At 41.4% G+C, this 18359-nt stretch overlaps 1 protein-coding gene across 1 annotated transcript in view; it reads right to left on the minus strand.

Annotated features, from left to right (window-relative positions):
- The window catches only part of Diras2 (DIRAS family GTPase 2), a 28026-nt gene extending 10438 nt beyond the window's left edge, over positions 1 to 17588 (minus strand). Inside the window, exon 1 of the mRNA XM_027955439.3 lies at positions 17527 to 17588. The gene's annotated coding sequence lies outside the window, so the exon portion shown is untranslated. The remainder of the gene's footprint in view (positions 1 to 17526) is intronic.
- Positions 17589 to 18359: the final 771 nt, after the last annotated feature.

Raw genomic sequence — 18359 nt, forward strand, 5'->3', positions numbered from 1 at the left:
ATATATGAGTGTAGGCCCTCTCACTGGATTGATAAAATTCAGAAATAGAGCCAAACTGAATTCAAATTCTTTCTTCTTCAGATTTTAAGGGTTATTTTATTTTTGACTTTAGCATCCAGCGTTTTGATAATGAAATCCAGAGTCAGTATGATTCTCTTTCCTTTGCAAGAAATTATGGAATTTTTTTTCCTTCTCTTTTCAAAAGAGTTAGGGTCCTCACTCATCTCACCTTGAAGTCATGACATTTAATCATGATGTATCTAGGATTGCTCTTGAACTTTGTTTTGAGGGGAGGGGGGAGAAAGGGCCAAAAACCTGGTTTTCGTCTGCATCTCAGGGAGATCTTCTTCTATCTCTCAACATGACATCATTCCCACCCCTGTTTCTTTTCTTTCTATAGCTTCTGTTAGATGATAGGTTGGTGGTTTCTATTCTTGAGTCCTCTAGAAGCTTCTCCCTTATATTTCCAGTAACCTTTCTTGTGCTTTTTTTTTTTTTTTTTTGCTTTTTCATAGAAGCACTTTCTTATCTTAGGAACTGTGACACCACACTGAATTTGAATGAGAATGCTCAGTGAAATTGGTGGCTCCTGTTCTCCTCCCGTATCTAAGATCTCTCTGGCTCTGTTTGTCCATTTGGATTCTTCTCCATCACATTGTTGGTTTCCCCAAATGCCTGTTGGTCTCTGGTTTTCATCTGGACCTAGGGAAACACCGTCATAGCTACGGAGGTGTTACAATCAATTCTCTTAGATGCACCGGTCTGCTGACCACAGCCATCCCCTTCATAGGAAAGCTGTCTGGACAACTTTAGATGCACAGATTCATTTCTCTCTTCTTAACACTTGGTTGGACTGAACTGTCTCTGCAATCCCTTACACCTCTAAAAAGCGTATGCAGACAGGGAGAGGAACAAGGAAAGGAAATACTCTACCCATCCCCACTATCAACTGATATAAAAAAGCATGTCAATTAAGAATTCAGAAATTTTTAATAATGAAAATCAGGTGAGGGACTATCCTGGACACTAAGGATTCAGATCCTAGGGAAAAATAGATCTTGATTTTCTGGGTCACAAAAGGTTCTCACTCAAACATCCTTTGGAAGAAACTTAGGTCCATGTGAATAAAATACAAGCAAGACCTCAGGTGAAACACACCCACAGTCTTTCTCTGTATTATACCCAGCATTAGACTTGTTTAAGAAAAATCAGATATAGTCATTCATCTGTATCTGTGCATTCCACACCCACAGATTAAACCAACCACAATCAAAATTATTCGGAAAAAGAAATGCTGTCGATATTGAACACGTAAAGACATTTCTTGTCAGTATTCCCTAAATGATGCTTTATAATGTTCATATTATATGAGGCATTGTAAGAAGTCTAGTGATTATTTAAAGAAGTTTAAGTTCTATGCAAAACTATTCCTTATCCCAGACTTGAGCATCTTTAAGATTTGTTCTGCTGGTGTTGGGAGGTTGTGTTTCCTGGAACCCCGTAGATATCAACGATGACTATAGTTGAAAGCAGAGAAAAATTAAAGAGCAGAAGAATTCACCCCTTTAAAAGTAAACATTTGGAAATGCCTGAAAATTTGGTGTACTTTCCTGCCCCAAACACCCCTCTGTATCCTGAGCTCAGAGGTGCATGTTTTCATGGGTATATAGATAATCCCTGATCAGCTATTACCCTGGTTGCCCATAATACTTTCTCCAGATCATAACACTGAATCATTATTAACTTGAAACAAATTCCACAGGTAGAGTTAAACTAGCTAAACTACTTAATAGTTTGAAAGCTCATTTAAACTATTAATAATGCAAAGTGAATGAGTCAGTTAAGTCAAAGAAAGGACTATTTCTGATATTACAACACGAAGCAGGATATCTTTCAAAGAAATTAAGAAATAATTTTCAACAGGGTTTAAATTCTCTAGTAAGATATACTTCTCTAGGTAAGGCATATACTTTTGTATATTTTTAGAAGCTCAGTTTAAATAAAAGTTTGTTTCATCTACTTTCTTAGCTGAACCTAAACATGAAAGATTTGTCTGATAGTGGGAGATCTCTTTCTGATAGTAAAAGATATGTAATAGTAAAAGCCAACACCTATGGTTCATCTTTCTCCAGAAATGCAAAATCCTCTCTCAGGAATCTTGTTTTATGATATTTGGAGACAGCCCATCCCCTGACCCCCAGGTACAGAAGTGGTGGACATAGCCAGGGGATCTCAGGTGCTCATTATAAGATGCATAATATTGGAAAGAATGACCAAGTGGAAAGAAACAGGTTACTTCTTGGAATAGAAGAAGTGGAATAAATGATTTTTAGGAGCTTCATTTCCAAGAGACCAATAAGCTCACAGCTTAAGATTCGCTGATGTTTGTTTGAAACAATTTCATTTAGGATGAAATTAGGTCCCTGGATGGCCAGAGACCACAGAAATTGTTCTTAGAGATATTTTTAAGACTGCCCTGAGCCTGATTATGTTGGGATGATTTCTGTTTTATTGCTTTTATTTCCATGTGGGTATGGGGAATGAAAATCATGTACATAACAAATATCATGGTCGCTCTGGTTAAGGACCAATACCAGTGCAGCATGCTAATCCCTGGAGAGAAATGAATACCAAAGAGTAAAGTCTCCCTGGGCACCAGCCTGTGCACCTGTGAGGAGGTACACAGCCTGGTCACGGTGACTGGGAGGACACTGTACCCAGCTCAGGTGCCCCCTTCACGGCCAGCAGATTGGAACACAGGGCTACCGGTGTGTGTGCTTGGGTAGGTTGATTTCTAGTGTCAGCAAAATACAAGCCTTACAAAATGGGCAACTGACTAAAAACAATTTTTTTAAAAAAACATCCTGAATAAGATATTTTAAGATATTTCTTAATACCATGTTAAGAATCCATTTCCAAATCCCAGGTTGTGAAGATTCACAACTGTTTCTTCTAAGAGTTTTACGGTTTTAGTTTCTATATGTAGGGCACTGATCCACCTTGAGTTATTCTTGTGTGAATAACTTCATTCTTAACTGTGGAAACCCAGGTTTTCATTTGTTCTCCGAGAGACAATTCTTTCCCCATTAAATGGTCTAGGACCCTTGCTAAAAATCAATCAACTGTAAATAAGAAGGTTTGCTTTCAGATTCTTAATTCTGTCCCACTGGTCTACATTTCTACATATATGCCAAAATATACTTTTTGTTTGTTTGGTTTTGTTTCTAATTGTAGCTTTGCAGTAGGTTTTTGAAATTTGGAAGTAAAAGTTCTCCAACTTTGTCCTTTTTTTTTGAGATTGTTTTAGCTATTCAAGACCCCTTGCAATTCTATATGAGTAGATAAATTCAACCTTCTTCAAATTAAAAACATTTGTGCAACAAAGAATATTATCAAAAAAGTTAAATAAGCCAGATGCAGTGGTGCATACTTGTAATCCCAGCAGCTCAGGGGGCTGAGGCAGGAGGATCATGAGTTCTAAACCTGCCTCAGCAAAAGCAAGATGCTAAGCAACTCAGTGAGACCCTGACTCTAAATAAAATATAAAATAGAGCTGAGGATGTGGCTCAGTGGTTGAGTGCCCCCGAGTTCAATCCCCAGAACTGCCACCCGCCCCACAAAAAAGTTAAAAGAGAATCTACAGGAGAAAATATCATATATCTCAAAAGGATCTAGTATCCAGAATATATAAAGGCACTTGCAAATGAATCATAGAAAGACAAACCAAATAAAACAGGTTCAAATAACTTGCATAGGCTTTTTCTAAAGAAGATACATAAATGGCCAACAAGCACATGAAAAGATATTCAACACCATTAATCATTAAGGAAATGCAAATTAAAATCATAATGAAATATGCTTCATACCCACTCAGAATGACTATTAAGAATAAAAAGAAAATCACAAATGTTAGCAAAAGTATGGGGAAATCAAAACCCTCTTGCATGGATGGTGGAACTCAAAAATGGCACAACCTCTGTGGGAAAATTTAACATATAATTACAATAGGCTCTAGCAATTCCACTTCTGGGTATAACCCAACATTACTGAAAATAGGGACTCTTAGTGAACAATGTACACAGCTGCATTGTTCACAATAGCCTGGAGGTTGACGCAGCCCAAATATCTATCGACACATGAATGGGTGAATAAAATTCAGCACATACATATTCAGCCTTGGAAAGAAATTCTGACATGTAGTTACACAATGAATGGATCCTAAAATCAATGTCAAGTGACAGAAGCCAGTCGCCATAAGACATGTACTATATGAGTCCACATATAGGAGGTAGTGATCAAATTCAGAGAGACAGAAAGTAGAATGAGGTGGCCTGGGAGTAGGGGAAGGGGGAGGGTAGTTGTTACTTATTGAATATGGAGTCTGCATTTCGGAGGATGAGGAATTCTGGATGATGGTGATGGCTGCCCAACTTTGTGAAGATACTTAATGCCACCGGACTGTGCACTTGAAAGTGGTTAAAATGGGAAATTCTCTGTGTGAACACTTTTTAGCAATGACAGAACTATGGATGACAGAGGACACTCAGTGTCAGCACAGTTGGCAGTAACAGCAAACAGTAACAGTTGGCAGATGGCTCCTCCTCTTTATCCACAGCACCCAGAAAAACAATGAAGATCTAATCGGATCTGACAAGCCCCCACCTCCACCACCAAAATCTAGTTACTAAAGAAGACCAATTAAAATGCACACTTTCATCTTGGCATGAATTTTCTGTTTTGATCGTGTGAATGATCACGTGAAGCCATTACCCGTCGAAATGATAATACAGCATATGTCTCATTGAAATATATAAATTAATTCACCTGTGTCTTTTTACTCATTTAAATTGTGATTTTGCTAGAAAACATAAAACTACTAGCTTGCTCATATTTTATGCCTCTTGGTTGCACTGTTCAAGACCATGAATACAAAGCCCTGTACGCCTTTCAACAAGGTTTAGTAACACACAACACTTAATCCGAAGTGCCACAAAATTTAAACTAACCTAGGTTTCTAAAGAATGCCCAGAATCTTCTTTTTTGATTTTTGTTATCGATAAGGAAAAACCAAAAGCCATGAACCACTGGGGGAAAAAAATATTTTCCTGCTACTGTGAAATATATAAAATAACACACCAGAATGTATTGTGACAAGCTCAAATTCATTCCTTTCTTAAAATGCTACAGGAAAATGTATAGGGAAAAAAAATACCAAAATGCTGAAGGTACAAAGAAACCAAAATAAGGGAGAGAATTGCTTGACAGTTGGGTAGAAGTACAAATGTTTTAAACGTATCTCAGCTCATCTGCTATTTACTAGAATGATTCTCTTTCAATAACCGATATTCTGGTTTATAAAACCTTCTCTCAGCACTTACTTGTGTACAGACTTCTGCAGTCTCTCTGCAGGGACTGATGGCCTCCCTCATCAGCACATCACTGCTTTCCAACCCAAAGCCGGACTCGTGGAAAACATTTGGCACATATGATTCACTGCAAAAAATACACTTGTGTGTGTGTGTGTGTGTGTGTGTGTGCGCACGCGCGCGCGCGCACGTTCGCTAACAGAGGAGAGTTGTGCCAGAAAGAGTAAATGAACTCTTTAAAGAAGCAAAATACCAGCAGCTCAGGAGGCTGAGGCAGGAGGATAGTGAATTCAAAGCCAGCCTCAGCAAAAGCAAGGCCCTAAGCAACTCAGTGAGACCCTAAATAAAATACAAAATAGGGCTGGGGATGTGGTTCAGTGATCAAGTGCCCCTGAGTTCAATCCCCAGTACCCCTCCCCCTCCAAAAAAAGAAGCAAAATAAAAACACAGTCTTTTGAGAAACTATGTGAGAATAAATATTCCCAGTATGGCAACATCAATTGAAATTTTAAAATTACACAAAGATGTCTATTAACATGATAGGCACAGAATCAAGGTGAATACTTGGCTGCATCACTCAGCAAAGTGTGTATATTGTTGCAGCAAAGAAATTGAAGCCAAAGTAGGCAGGAGCAACTAGATATCAAGCATTTGCATATTTTATTTTTGATATAAAAAAATAAGAACTTTAAGGTAGAATAGAAATAATTGCTACCCTAGGAGGTTCACTAGTTATTTTGCAGCAAAGAAATGAAAGTTGTAGAACTGATATCAAGTTCTACATTTTGCTTTTATGGAAAGAACAACTGTTCTAAAATTATTAGCATTTTCCATTTGACAGGAGGCTTTTAGTAGCATGCCACAGAGCAGATATTTTGCAAAAATAAGCATACTTCCTCCATCCTTATAATATAATGGTAACATTTTAAACATGACAGGCACAGTACCTGCTTTAGAAAATCAATCATCCTATAGAGCATTTTTGAAGAGAGATACCTGATATGATTCCACCGTTACAGTTGGCTCTATGTCCATGAGTTCTATATGCATGGAGTCAACCAATCTTGGATTAAAAATCTTTAGAAAAGGGTGAACATGGTGGTGCATGCCTATAATCCCAGGGGCTCAGGAAGCCTCAGCAAAAACAAGGTGCTAAGGAACCCGGTGAGACCCTGTCTCTAAATGAAATACAAAGTAGGGCTGGGGATGTGGCTCAGTGGTCGAGTGCCCCTGAGTTCAATCCCCAGTACCCTCCCGAAAATAAATCTTTAGAAGAAAAATTATCTGTTCTGAACAAGTTTATTTTCTTGTTATTATTTCATAGACAATATAACAACTATTACGCAGCATTTATGTTGTACTAGGTATTATAAGTAATCTAGAGATGATTTAAAGCAGAAGAGGATATGCACAGGTTATATGCAAATACTAAATTTTATATAAGGAATTTGAAAATCTGCAGATTTGCTATTTGTGGGGCATCTTGGAACAACTCCTCTCAGATACCAAGGGAGCAATTTTACATGATTTTGCCCAAAATAATTCAAATGTATTCTTAAGAAACTTTCCTATAGCACAATTAAAAGCTTGAAAATCAAACATTTTAATCATCATAAAGGTCTTCTAAATGCAAGATTTCTCAGTGGATCCACCTGGTTAAAACACATGAATGCAATATCTTTCCATTCCATTTCAAGAATATGTTGTGAGCTTCCAAGGCATTGAGAAGTCAGGGAAGGATTCCCTGAGAAGGTGATATTTCAGCAAAGATTTTAGAAAGGTGACGTGTGAGCCCTGTGGGGATCTGTGAGGTAGCTCCCCTGGCAGAGGAAACATCAAATGCAAACACAGGTGCTGTCCCAGACGCTGAGTCACGTGGTGACATTCTCCAATGGAAGCAAAGCAGATGAGGTCAGCCATGTGGTGGAGCAGGGATGAGCACGGACAGGTGGACCCTGCAGAGCTTTGAACATGAGCCAGAAGTCAGCTTTCCCTCTGAGAACGATGGGAAGGTGCGAGAGGATTTCACGCAGGGAAATGATGGATTTTGACCTCCATTGTGAAATGACAGTTTGAGGACCCAGCAGCGAGTTCTGACGTGTACCTAGACTGACTTGTGCCAGGATGGTGGCCAGAGAGGGAGCTCCACACCATCATTCATAACCAGATAGTCTTGCATCTCCATCCTGGTTACTCCTCCCTTCTCTACTGTCCAGTTGGTCAGTGGTGCCATCTGGTTTCATTACTTTAAATGTCAACCATATGCCAACAACTCCCAACCTGACACCTATGGCCATGTCCTCTTCCCTAAACTGCAGACCCTGGACCACCTTCTCTCTCCTTGACATCTCTGGGTGCTGAAGAGATATTCCAAATGTAACCTTGCAAAACTGAGCTCTTCACATCACCGCCAACCTCTTCCATGATCCACAGACTTTCCAAACTCTTCATCTCTTACCTGCAGCAGCCCCCAAGCCCTGAGCAGCTCCATCAATTCTCACCCTAGGTTTCAGAACATCCATTCATACGCTCAAATCCTCCCCCCAGCTGTCCTGTCTTCCTGGGAATAACAGCTAAAGGGTTTTGCCCACTCTCTAAACACCCCCAAATTCCCACTCTTTGGTCTCTAGCTCACTTCTTTCCAGCCACCCTTCTCTTGCCTCCTGGACACACCTAACGCACTCCTGTCTCAGGATCTTTGCACGCACTGCTCCTTCTCACTATTCCCACAGAGGTCCACAGGTCAGTGTTGGAATACCCACCTTCTCTGTGAGAATGCCCCTGACCAGCCTGTCTCCATTTCCAACCCCAACTCCACGTGTGGTTGTTTATAGTGTCTTCACTTTATTTTCTCCTGAACACAACCCCCTTTCTGACCTACCACTTGAAAATTTACCTAAAAAATAAAAATAAAAAGGGTTGTATTTCCTTCCACTATGTAAAAGCTCCACATGGGTTTCTTACCCATTCCATTGATTGCTATTGCCGTCTCCCCCCACCCCCACCCAGGCTTACCTGGCCCATAGGAAGTATGCAAAATAATTGTTCAGTGTCTGACTGAATCTCTGTTTTATTTCTAATGCACTTGCCTTGGACAAAAACTATGGGGGGTGGGGTTGATGAGATTGTCATGTGTCACTCTGGCTTTGTCTCTTCTTTGCTGTGACATCCTTCACGCACCTGTGGGAGTTAGGGATGCCTGGTGGGCGGGGAGAGAGCGCTCACCTATCACCGCAGAGTACTAGTGCAGACCCTGCTGCCATTTCCACAGTAGGACAGAGCCACCCCTGCTGATGTCCCTTCATGCCTCTGGTGGGGAAGGATTAACAAAGCCAGACCATGCCCTGGGCAGGCGCCATGGAGGGAGATGGTATGGAACCTTCCAGACACTGGAAGGAGAGGAAAGTGACCATAGTGGTCAGAGAAAGGGTAGCAACCCAAGGTGGGGCTGCAAAAGAATCCTAGCTAATGTCACATGGGGCTTCAGAGGACAGTGAGCCGCCATGGGTGGGGGTGGGTTCTGGCCACCACCCAACTTAGACATCAACGGCAACTGGATGGAGAAGAAGGATCAAGGAAAGGGAATGTTTCCATCGTATAGAGCTGAATAAGTTGGATGAGATTGTCATGTGTCACTTAACAAGGGGGATACAGTTTAGAAGCCATACTTGGGGCAGTTTCCTCATGTGAATGTCATACAGCGTGTTACACAAACCAGGATGGCAAGGGGCCCATCATGCAACTTGGCCTCTTGATAAATCCAAAGACGACGTAAACAAGGGGCATGCACGAGGGCACTGCTGGCATGACATGGGGTACTGTGTACGGCAGTTTTTCTAAGGAGTAGGACTATAATCTAAAATAATGATAAAAAAGAACAGTATAGTAAATAACTACACCAGTGACACTGTTACTGGTCATTGTTCATTGGTGGGAAACAGTGAGTGACCAGTTGACCCAACTAGAGGTATTTGGACCACACCACTGGGCAGGAAGCTGAACTGTCCTCAGGGGTAGAGAAGGAAATCCAAGAAGGAGCCTGGTGGAATGAGAGAATATTTCTGTCCACTCTGTGGTTATTATGCAGCTTTGTAATATGTGCTGCAAAATGGCAAAGCTACCAATATGTCTAGACCACTGACCAATAGCATCTTGTAGCCCTTGGTCCCCGAGTAGCCTTCCTCTGCAGCCCCCTAGGGGAGGCCCAGACATCTGGAAACTTTACAGAGATGAACAGCTCAAGGTTAGAAAGACAAAAATATCAAGTGAGGCCTAGGCTTTCCTGTTCAAAATGATAATCAGGACCCACCACGGAGAGAGAGACACTCAAAGAGCAGAGCAAGGGCGTTGGCAAGAAAAGGAACAAGGGGTTAACCAGATGGATAACGGAATCCATGTGGGTCCAACTAAAAGAGAGAGTGTAAGGGGGGAAAAATCAATATGTTCAGATTAATTTGCAAGTGTGAGCACTAGGCAGGTTAAGAGGGGCCCAGGCTAGAGGCCAGAATTCCCTGAAGATGCAGAGTACACCTATTAGACGCTGGGCTTCCTGCCAGGTCATAGAGGAGAAGGATAAATCTCAGATTCAGAAAGGAGCCACTGAAATGCTGACCAGACAGCAAACACCCAAACAGCCAAGAATCTTCCCTGAGTAGCAAAAACCTGAGTTTCAAGATAAGCGTACCTTGGAAATGCCTTCTGACCTAGGGACTGGTAGCCGCACTCTACAAATGAGCAAGCAGATCCTGGATGGTTAAAGCAGCTGCCAGTCTGTGATGGAACCCTCGCTTCAGGTCAAACACGGATGGACGACGAGGAGGAGAAAGACATAGAAGCTCAGGAGAATAGAAAAACAAGGCCGGTTTGGACGGAAACAGGAAAACCATTGGAGGAATGCTACGTGTCATGCAGGGTATTTGCAGAAAAATCTTCAGTAACATATCATTACACTGAGGCACGGTAGATCCCAGAAGGGCCACATGCCACTCCAAACAAGCAGCCCTGGGTGGGTTCTAGATGCTGAGAAAGTGTTTCATACTAACCTACCCTTTTGCCACTCTCAAGTCTACCTCCTATTCATTTGAAAACTGCAATGATGATTTTAGGCAGCTTCTCATGGATAGCTGTGGATTTTTTCTGACTCCTCCAAAAAATATTTTAGATGCTTCATAAAAGGGCCACACCCAAAGCCAAACTCCAAATGATCACAGCAAATGTAGTAACACGTTTGGAGGAAAACATGAGTTATGCTAAATCATTATTTTAATGTAGCCCTAACACCAGAGGCAAAAGTGTCCTGATAAGTCTTACAAAGGCCAGACCACAGGAGACTGAGATCGAAGAAGTCGGACTGATGTTTAATATTCTTGCCAGGTAGATGACAGAGGAAGGAGAGCTTTGGCCTCCAAGGGCTCCTTCGTCTGAGCGGATGAGTATTCGAGCATTTTCTAAGGAAGGTAGGTATGTAGGTGTATGTGTGCATATTATAAAAATGACCAAGAATTCTCCTAAATAGGATGGTTTCTATTAGTACAAGTCACAATTAAGAGGTTTGGGTCACATTGGCTGTCCTGGGGTTGTAACATAAGAAGCCTTAGCCCTAAACATGGTTTGTTTCCAGAACAGAATGGCTTCCATGAAATCTGGAATTGTCCTAAAGGACAGAGATGGAACTCTCATGAAAGATCTCAGAATGTCACTGTAAGAAAGAAAATATCACAAAATGGTAGCCAATGCAAAAACCAATACTACTTCACGTTTGGAAATGTAAAAAGTTAAAAGGAAATAAAAAAGTGTTTTTCTAATGTTAACATAATGGGCTCATGGCTTCACATTAATCCAAAGTAGCAACTTAAAGTGATTTTTTTTTTCTCGATCTCCAGTAATAGTCACCGGCCATAAAACAGATAGAAAAGGGAAAGCTGAGGTCAAACAGGTCCTGTGTGAATAACAAATTGAGCGGCCACTGGAAGGGACCAGCACTGTGATCAGGCATTAACACAAAGGCGTACGGTCAAAATGACATCTATTGACAACCATTTAGTCAGAGAGAGAGAGAGAGAGAGACCCACCAATGGGAGTATCTCACCTACAGTGTTGCATGCATATAGATTTCTCCCTGAGTACATTTAGACCATATTGTGCTTTGTGTCAGCTGCACTGGGACTCCTTGAGGGACATCTTTGGCTCAACCAACAGCCTTATCACAAGTATCTCATCAAGTGTTGGAGTCTGCAGGAAGAATTCCTATGAGTGGACCTGCATTTTAAATCTAATATGGATTGCCCTTTGCACTCCAAAAATGACCACTGATTTCTCCACCACCTGTCCCTCCATAGTACATGCGTGCTGTCTGTCTCCTCACACCTGACCTGGCACACATCAAACTCTTTGATCCTTTCTCATGTGACAAGATGTCTGTTTCTCATTACTGATTTAATTGCACTTACTATGAGGACATGAAGCATCTTTCCATATGTTCAAAGTAGCCGTGTCTTTGAAACCTGCATGTTCCTGTCCCCTGCTCACTTGTCTATTATTCTGCAAGGATGATATTCATCTGACATGGTATTAAAGACTGTGGCTCACACAGTATGCTCGGCAGCCCAGCATTATTACCATCATCGGGAACCTCGTTGGACATGCTGGGCCCCACTGAATTAGACCTGCCAAATCAGAGTCTCGGGGGTTGGTATGGTTTTCCACAGTGCTGGGGATCAAACCCAGGACCTCAAGCATGCCAGGCAAGAGCTCTACCACTGAGCCTCAGCCCAGCCCCTAGTCTCTGGAACCCCTAGGGGCTGGAATCCAGCAACCCCATCAGGTGACTCCAAGGACCACAAAATTTGAGATCCATCAGACCTCATCTCAAATATGTTACAATTATCTGTACTTTTACGTTAGTTGTTATTTTCTTCCAATTTAACACATTTGCCCTTTTTTAGTATCCTAGTTTAGGATCCTCCTCAGAAAATTCTTCCCAACCCTGAGATCACTAAAGTTTCTTCCATATTTACATAATTTTTATGCATTATGTTAAATATTTCTTCAACAACCTGATTTATTTTTGCGTCTTGAAATTGTGGTACAGGTCCATTTAAACAAACATTTATAAGAATGGAAGAACAAAGAAGAGATTCACAGGGTGTCCTCTGTAAGTTAATCTCGAAAAATTAAAACAAAAAGCAACACTCGAGTGTCATGATATTCTGGGAAATTTGGGTTCTTTTCAAATCTAGGTCACTGAGTCATTTCTATCAACCAACAGTTTCAACTTTCTCTTTACTTGCAAACATTCATAAAGACCTCACTAAATGCTGGTGATATTTTACACTTTGTCTTCTCCTCCCATTCATTCTGTTTCCGATTTTAATAAATTTTTTATCTGATACAAAGATTAAAATTATTCATATTAACGGGGTAATGTGATGCTCTGCTAAATCATCTAATGTTTAGATCAGGTTATACATCCCTCTCTCCTCAATATTTATCATTTCTCTAGGGTAAAAACTTTCAAATACTTTCTGCTACTTTTTGAAACGTGCAGTTCATGAGTCTTATCATTAGTCAAGAAAACTGTGCACCGGCACACCATAGCCAAGCCTTCTTGCTCCTGTCTAACTGTAACCTCATACCTGTTGATCAACCTTTGCCCATCCCCCGCCTCTAAGTCGGCTGTAACCACCATTCATTCTCCATGAAGAACCCAGTGAAGTCCTCAGAGGCCCCAATAGGTACAGGTAAAGAGCATTCTAGAAGTCCCAAGGGATTCTTCCATTGACACCTCTAAGTCTCAGGCACTATTTTGTAGGCAGGAAGGAACGAGACAACCCATGGATCTGTGTGTGCGTACTGAGGTGGTGGGCAGATGGGGTGAGCCTAGCGAGATGAGTTCAAGTTTATTCAGAACAGCAAAATGGCACTGAGCTGGACTTGTAATGAGGGTAGGTTTTCAATGCAATAGAGAGTTGATTGAATTCCACCTGGATTTGTCCTGGATGCAGAGACTCGGAATGGGATCATTTTCCCTCTTTGCTCAGTACATAATTTAGATAAATCCCCAGACTCCAAAGTCACAGAAGTGCTCCAGTAAAACAATTGAAATCTAAGAGTGACTGAGGAAGAAAAGCTTCCCTTCCAAGAGCTCCTTCATCTGAACATTGATGAGGCCTGGATCCTTCTAGAGAACTTAGGTTTTATATGTGTGCATGTGGGTCTGTAGTACATGTGGGTGTATGTGGTGTGTAATGTGTATGTGGTGTGTGTGATGTGTAGTGTGTAGTGTTTGTGTGATAGGTAGTGTGTGTGTGGTATGTAGTGTGCATGTGGTATGTAGTGTGCATGGGGTATGTAGTGTGCATGTGTATCTATGTGTGTGTTTACTGTAGAAAGACCTATTAGAAAGTTCTTGCATTCTCTTATTTCCTCAAAAAATAAGATCACTTTCCTGACATTAATTAACTTTAGAAAAATTCTGACCAAGATTCTTTTGCACAAAATGCTGTTCTCTATTAATTTCCTATCATGATTTCTTAGACAGAGAGCCCTGTAATGGAAACAGTGTCTCCCCTCCAGCACTCATTGATCATGGAGGCTATCCAGAGAAGGGAGAAGAAATTGACATCTTTCCACGAAGGTTATTAGTTTCTGTGTTTCAAGAATGCAGTACTCATGGCTCGATCATAAACCATTACATTTCACTAGTCTTTATTCCATGGTGTCAAAATAAATAGATGCAAGCACTGAAAATACTCATGCCAGTAAGGATGTTACTAAAAGATCTGTGAAGGGGATCTAATCACAAGGTCCATGATAGCACACCAGTTTTTTATTAGCTTTACGACAGGTTTGCTGCTACTTCCCCAGTAAAAGAATTTAAATTGAAAATTGAGTGATCCCTAATGGGACTGGGGCTTGGTTGCTGAACTCTGTCACCAGAGATGGCCGGAGCTAACGGGGGGAACACGTGGTGAAAATTGGCAATGATCAGGAGCACCTGTCCCCTCTGTGTCTGTAACACAGCCCTCTAGTCTTTAGGCACAAATCTGTCCACTGGATATTTTTCATAGAATCTAAGTGTTTGACCTTGCCCTCTTGTTTTACGGGTAAAGAATTAAAATAAGAGGCTCAAGTTTGTGCAAAGGAAAGGACACAAGTCTCTCATTAGTTGAACACCATCTGTATATTTGATGGTGTTTAATTGACAATGGCCCTAACATTTTAGCTTTTCAATTGCTTTGTCAACTGGTTAACAGTCTGTAGCTGTGCTGGTCAGCAGAGCAGCCACAACCACACAGGCTATTGAGGACTTGAAGCAAGTCTGGCTAAGCCAAACTGAGACTTCCTAAGTAATGAGACTGAGCATGGAGGAAGGAAAAAAAAGATAATATCTTACAGGTATTTTGTATTGACTACATCTTTTTGTTTTTTGGTTTTTTTTAAGGGCAAAGGGGTAGGTGGACACAATATCTTTATTTCATTTTTATGTGGAATTGAGGATCAAACCCAGTACCTCATGCGTGCTAGGCAAGCTCTCCACCACTGAGCCCCAACCCCAGCCTTTGACTACATCTTTAAATGGTTATTTTTGATGTACTGGGTTAAAGGAGATATATTATTTAAATTAATTTCCCCTGATTCTTTTTACTTTTCTAATGTAACTAACAGGACTCATTCAATTATTCATGTGGCTCACACATTTTCTATTGGACAGCACTGGTTTATAGGAAAACATTTCACTGCACTGAGAAAAGGGCTACAAGAAATCTATTTCCAGAATTTGCTAGTGGCAAGAGCAAACAAGAGAATGAGAGTGTATTTGTTCTGACAGTTTTTTTAAAGACCTCTTCTTACCTGATCAATGAGGAGACTTGCAAGCTACACAATAAAAACTAAAGCATTATTTGAAAGCAGTTAAATAATTTTAAGATTATGCTCAAATATATATGCACTTGTTAATAAACTTAAGTTTTTAAAGGAACATCAACAATTTGGACAACATGAAAACCATCATCTTCTCTCTTAGAGCAGCTGTTTCCTGCAAAAAAAAAAAAAAAATCATAACCCAAACCAAGTAATGTCATGTAAATCAGTTCATGCCTGAAAGAGACATCTGTCCATAGTTAATACTCATACCAGAAAGATAGATGATCAATAGAAAGATCCATCCACCTTGTGAAGGAAAATAGACAACAATGATTATATGAATTCTAAGTTACAGGCCAACATGAGCAAAATTTTCTCTTAAAATCTCTGGCTGGCAACCTTCTCACCCGAGACAACCAAATGCTCCCCTTGGTCTCAAAGAAATTATTTGGTGCAAATGTACTGCATTCATCTTGGGGAAATGATGATTTTTTGCCTAAATCAATAGATTAATTTCTAATAGATCAATCATGGCCCCCAAATTAGAAGAATGAACAATATAGTCTTATCATAACCAGTACAATTTCTTCTTAATAACTTGTATGATTTTTCAAAGGTTTTAATTGCTCATTGAGATGGGTGTCATTTACTGCTGAAATAATATATTTCTCACGAAGCAATGAGCGATGTGTGGATGGGGAAAACAGCAGTCTCTCAGGGTGAAATGGCTTTGCTGAGATGCTGGGTCTCTAGCCAGTTGCTAAAGAGTACTCCTTGAGCTTAGTGTTCACTGTGGTTGCATCTCTTCTTAGGAAAAACTCTATTAAAAAAAGTAATGAGGAAAGATTCTGAAGGCTTCTGTATGAACCATGAACACATAACTCCCATCTGCAGGACAGTAGGGCTGAGCAGCAATTCTGTGCTTGCTTTGGTACAGAGAAAGCAAACTCCCTTCTCCTCCCCACCTCCTTCCCGGTGTTCACCAGGGAACATCACCCCCATTACCAAATTAAATGTCATCTTTTAAATAGGATGGAAAGATTTCCTGGTCCTTGTATCTTCTATTTCTCTAAGATGAACTGAAAGTCTTCCTTTAGCTCACAGGGCCGCCTGCATATCCAGAGATAGGATATACAGCATTGTGGACAATTTGCAATTTCAGGCAACAACCAGGGGGAAAAAATAGTATGATTTCCCTACAAATTCATTACATTTATTCTAATTTTATCTTTCGCTTTTCTCTCCCTCCCACTCCACCTCTTCAAATCCAAATGCCGCTAGAAACCAAGTACATTTGGACTGATTTGGAATGTAAAACGCTCCAACCTTTTATTGCTATCTAGAAAATATCCTTTAAAGTGATATTTTTAAAAGTTGGGCTTTTTTTGGAGGGTGGGGGGTGTTTTGTTTTTAATGTCAAACCAGGAAAGTTCTGATACGCTAGACTAGCTTCTCACAAGCACAGGGGGCTGTTTAAAAGATAACAGGGGTCAGTATGCAAAACAAATTCCTAAGGAAGACCAGCTGTGTCACTGCCCCTTAAGCCCTGAATTCCACCATTCAAGGATGGAGCAGATGATTCCAAAGCTTCTAGCTCAAAAAGTCTCTCAAACCTCCACAGTATGCGAATTGGAGTTTTTAAAGGAGCAAAGGGACACTGTATTCCCAAGCGGATGATGTGTGGAGATGCCCACGCTGGGAAAAGCCAGCAACACTTGCAGGGGAGCCTGGAGCTGTGGGCAGTCACCGTCATCTGAGGGGAAATCACAGTCTTACAACTAAGGACTAGATGCAGCGCCTTGCCTGTCCTCAGCTCTTACCAGTAGATACCTTGGAGCATCTTCTTTTAAAAGACACATAATCAAATATTTAGACAGGTCCCGGCCAGGGACACGAAGTGGTCCAGAATGAAAACATGCCGAATCCAAAGCCCCCCCGCCTTTTGCATTTTTCTCACTTGGGATCGCATCTTTGGATGACTTTCTGTAAATGCATTAAAATCAACTTCCAACAACAGAAACACACCTGCAACCACAGAATTTTCAAAAAAAAAAAAAAAAAAAACAAAAAACAAAAAACACGGTAACTCCTGTTTTGCAAGGAATCCCCAACAATGTGCAAGATACAGAATTTCCTTTTCCTTTTGCAGAAACGAAGCTTGCTTTCCCCACTACCCAACTTCAGTATTTAAAGACTGATTCGCCCACCCAGAGAGTGGTGATCCCGCGTCAGTGGCTAATGCCCAAGCCGCGGTAGCCCCCGAGGGTGCAGGGAAGCCTCGGGAGAAATCGGTTACCTGGGGAAGAACACAACTCCGCTCAGAGCTTCCTCGGGCTCAGCTCGCGCAGGACAGGCAGCGCCGGGTGAGCGGATGCGGCTCCTTCCGAGGCTGGAGCAGTGCGCTCCCGCCCGCAGCCGTGACGACGCTGTCAGCTGCTCTCCCGCCCTGCGCCCTGCGCGCCCTGCGCCGCTCCAGCAGCCCCGCACCTGCGCTGGCCCGAGCCTGCCGCCTCGCGCGTCACCACCCTTGCACCGTCCTCCTCCCGGCCTCCCTGCCTCCTTCGCCCTCCTCAATCTCTTGAGTCGTGCCAAGGCTGCAGCGGCAGCTGCTCCTGCGTCAATGGCGCCTGCTCGCCTCCAAAAGAGCTTGTAGGTGCCACCTACTGCATGCTCCTGGAATCGACGGCGAGGACTGGAATTTTCTGAAAATTCAATGAATTAAAATAATTTCATTGAAAGGACACCCTATTCTTTTGTTTCAGATTGCTTGCATTCCCAGCTAGAATCACTGCTAACCACATAAGACTTTCTTTCAGTTTGCACATACTAAATTAAAAACCTCCTCATTTCCGAGCCAGACGAAATACCCTGCCCCATAGCCAACCAGACAGCACAGATTAATAGACTCTAATTTAATAGGATCCTATGTCCAAAACCGCCATTGGCAATCTTGGGTTAGAATTGCTTTTTCGCTGAGGGGTTTTTACATGAACGTTTCAAGGAAATAAGCACATTTATTTTTCTGACATTGAAAAACAATTTTGTCAAAGAACCACTGATCAAAAAGGTGAATCAGCAAAAAATAAAAATAAAAAAAGATGTATGGTTAACAATTCTGTACCGGCATCT

The sequence above is a fragment of the Marmota flaviventris genome, chromosome 16 (genome assembly GCF_047511675.1).
Source record: "Marmota flaviventris isolate mMarFla1 chromosome 16, mMarFla1.hap1, whole genome shotgun sequence".
NCBI lineage: Eukaryota > Metazoa > Chordata > Mammalia > Rodentia > Sciuridae > Marmota > Marmota flaviventris.